Genomic DNA, 3,669 nt, shown 5'->3' on the forward strand with positions numbered 1-3,669 from the left:
ATTTAAATGTTTGTAAATGTTACTATAATTATAAATTATATGTTGTTCCATAAGAATTTATACGGATCCCTCTTATACCAATTTGCAAAAAAAGTATTGCAACAAATATTAATTCTTCATTCGATATACAACTTTTTTTTCTTTCATCCTTTGTAATCAAATATTTATCATTTCGTAATATTTATAAAAGAATTATTTTTACTTTCTTTGTTTTGTTAGTAGAGATATTGATCCATAGAAAAATTAAAGTTTTTTCAACCTTTAAAATTGACAGGCATTTCCTTGTAGGGAGAACTCTGCTACCCACCTGTCGTCACTATGCACCACTCGATCTTTTGTTAGAAGATTGAATTATACTCATCCGTTGATTTGAGATAAGCTTGCATTTGGCGGTTGTGATTGGCTAGAAAGGTGCAAAGGATGGTTTCTTCATAGACCAGACGTCAATGGTTGCAATAGGTTGTTCTCCTTAAAAAAAACTTTGAAGCTCATTGCTGGGAGCAAGAATCATCGGCCTTCGGCAAATGTCATTTTGGAAGATGGCAAATATTTACTGCAATCCCAGATGCATGTAAATTCCCTCGCCGGCCTCCCATACCTAGTAAGCACCTCAAATTCTTTAAGTTTTCTATTTGGACTTTCATCTAAATCCTCTTTGGCTATCAATGGAGGCGGTTATGGTAGAAAATGTTATTTGATCAACGGTTGTGAGTCAGATTCTTTGAAACACTACGGTGTTTCTATTACAGTAGGATTTGTAGAGTGTTACAACAAACGAACTCGAGGGATTTCAAAAATTCTTAGGGTTTCTTCCAGGTTTTTCACAACATCCGCGAAGTGGAAAGGAGTTGTGATTTTTTTTTCTTGGAAGGAACTATTATGGCATCAAGCAGGCATGGAGGCAACCACGGTCCACGATCATGAGTACAACAGAGACCGGGACTGGGACCAAGAAATTCTAAGGCAGAGGAATTCTCATTATGTGAACAAAAGCGACAAACATGAACGAGAAGGGGTCGAGAAGAAGACCGAGATAGGGACAGGGATCGGGAGGCCGATAGGAACAGGGACTGCTCATGAGACTACAGGTCTAGGGTTAAGCTTACAGATAGTAGGGATAAGGATCAGCAGCTCGAAAATGATTAGAACATGACCTACTACTCTGGTTACCCTTCATCACCCTCTCGGGGTTACGGATATAGCCGCGGTAAAGGAAGCCATGCCACCAGTGATACAGATAGAGAGGTCGGTGAGGTCTCTAGCGGGAGTGCTTATGAGGACGGTGGTGGTTGGTGTATTGACGCGGATTTAGGGTTTCATTTCGAACGGTATTGGACAGGCGAAGGTGAGGTGTACAAGAGGGACCTAGATAATAATGCCCCCGTCTCCGGAATGCGAAAAAGAAAAGTATTTTCCAATAGTGTGGGATTTAGACAAAAAGGCTGGATCATCTCCGATCCCTTGCAGAACAGTCAAAGAATTCAAGTAGTTTAGGAGGTTTGAGTGTTATAGAAGTGATGCAAAGAAGATATATTTCCAATGGGAGAAGTCCAATCTACGTCGTCCGAGGATGAGAGGGAACCTGGACAGCTGCGAGATGGTCTGAAGATGAGGAAGAGCCTTTACAACCTCGATACATGCCCCCGTCTACGGAACGAGAAGAAAAAAGTATTCTCCATTATTGTAGGATTTAGGCGAAAAGCCCAGATCATCTCTGAGATTGGCAGAAGAGTCGAAGAATGCATATAGTTTAGGAGGTTCGAGTGCTATAGATGTGTCCGCATTGAAGTTTAGCCGCACAATGCTCCATCTGCCACGTCGATTTTTCAGCCCACCACAGCGAGTTTGAACTTGACTTCCAATGCTTCTGCTGGAATCTTCAGTTCACCAGCTAATGGCTTGGTAGGCAAGTCTCTCCAGATTTCTCCAACCGAATCTCGAGGACGGAACTCACATGCGTTTGGATCAAAAGGACCGACCCCTTCTTTCACATATAAAGTGTGTGAAGATTATGTTTCTCCACTCTCGGCCCAACTCCCAGCTCGTCACTCTGGAGGCAATGGAAGTAATGCCAAAAAAGAGGATATTTTTCCATTGGAAGAACACCAATCTACGTCGTGAGACGAGGAGAGGAAACCTGGACAACTGCTTGACAGTCTAAAGCTTTAAGATAAATAAGAGCCTTTGCAACCTCGCTAAATTTTAGCTTCTGACGGGGTAGATGAATATAACTCTCCCAGAGCTGTAAGGTTTGAGAATGAGGGCACAAAGAAACGAAAGAAACGTTCAACAACATGGACAGTGAGGAGGGGAGGTACTCTTGAGAGCGCAGTGGCATTAAGCATGGCAGTGGTCAACGCATTTCTCCTGAACCGGGAGAATAGGTGGGAGAGAGATCAGAGGGTGCAGGAGGAAAATAAAAGAGTTCTGAAGACGATGCAGGTGAACATATTGGTGGTGTCTTGGGGAAGGATGATGTAAGAAGAGATCAACAGTATGACCTAGAATTAAATCAATGAGAGCTTATGGAAATGGATGATGGCAACAATAGTGAAGATGATAGTATTGGACAACCACCTGAATCGAAGTCTCATGATGAGCCCAAGTCTTCGATTCAACCTGAGATTCCAATCGCACAACGAATGAATGATATGCTACAAGGTTGAAAAAGTGTCAATGAATTTGAGAGGATTAACAAGATAGACGAAGGCACATATGGGGTTGTCTGTAGAGCTAAGAATAAGAAAATGGGGGAGATAGTCGCTCTAAAATAAAGGTAAAAAACGGAAAAGAAAGAAATGGCTTTCGGGTGACTTCTCTGACGGAGATAAATGTCTTTCTATCATTCCATCACCCATAGATTGTTGATGTAAAGGAAGTAGTGGTAGAAAGCAACTTGACCACATTCGTATGGTGATGGAATACATGGAGCATGATCTGAAAGGACTTATGGAAACCGTGAAACAACCTTTCAGCCAAAGAAAAGTTAAATGTTTGATATTGCACCTCTTTGAGGGTGTAAACTACCTTCATGATAATTGGGTGCTGCATAGGTACAAGTTCCTTATGTTCTTGTTTACATTCTATATTGTTTTTAAATGATGCGGTATTGTGCACGCCATGTGTGCACTTGATATGTTGTTAGGTTTTTTCTTCGTCTATTTATCAAAGATAAATAAAGGCATATTGTGCATGCGATGTGTGCACTTGATATCTTTTGTTAGGTTCTTTCTTCGTCTATATATCGAACTATTTATCCAACATAAAATACAAGGAGACATATATTTTTTTATGGAAATCGATGATGAATGAACTATCTACTTTGTTTATTTTTCTAGGGACTTTGAAGACTTCAAACCTTCTTCTAAACAATTGTGGTGAATTGAAGCTATGTGACTTTGGTTTGGCTCGTCAGTACGTTAGTTTTTAGAGACCTTATACGCCAATGGTTGTCACCGTATAGTAGCTTAATAATTTTTTTAAGATATAGTTGTGCGGCTTTCATATTGATTGCATGCAATACAATCTCCGGTTGAAAATTTAATTTGACATTTCATGACCATACCAAATACAATTTTCACCATTTTTAATTTATTGATATTATTCTTTGTTACTAATTTCTTTATATGAAAAATGGTAAGTTAGTGAAAAAATTTAATTACTTTAGTG

At 39.8% G+C, this 3,669-nt stretch overlaps 1 pseudogene; it reads left to right on the forward strand.

Moving 5' to 3' along the window:
- The first annotated feature begins 879 nt into the window (after positions 1 to 879).
- LOC149159066 (uncharacterized) lies at positions 880 to 3,463 on the forward strand (annotated as a pseudogene).
- The last annotated feature ends 206 nt before the right edge of the window (positions 3,464 to 3,669 follow it).

The sequence above is a fragment of the Pinus tabuliformis genome, chromosome 5_2 (genome assembly GCF_031772625.1).
Source record: "Pinus tabuliformis cultivar Carrire ecotype Pingquan chromosome 5_2, CPIR1, whole genome shotgun sequence".
NCBI classification, from domain to species: Eukaryota; Viridiplantae; Streptophyta; class Pinopsida; order Pinales; family Pinaceae; genus Pinus; species Pinus tabuliformis.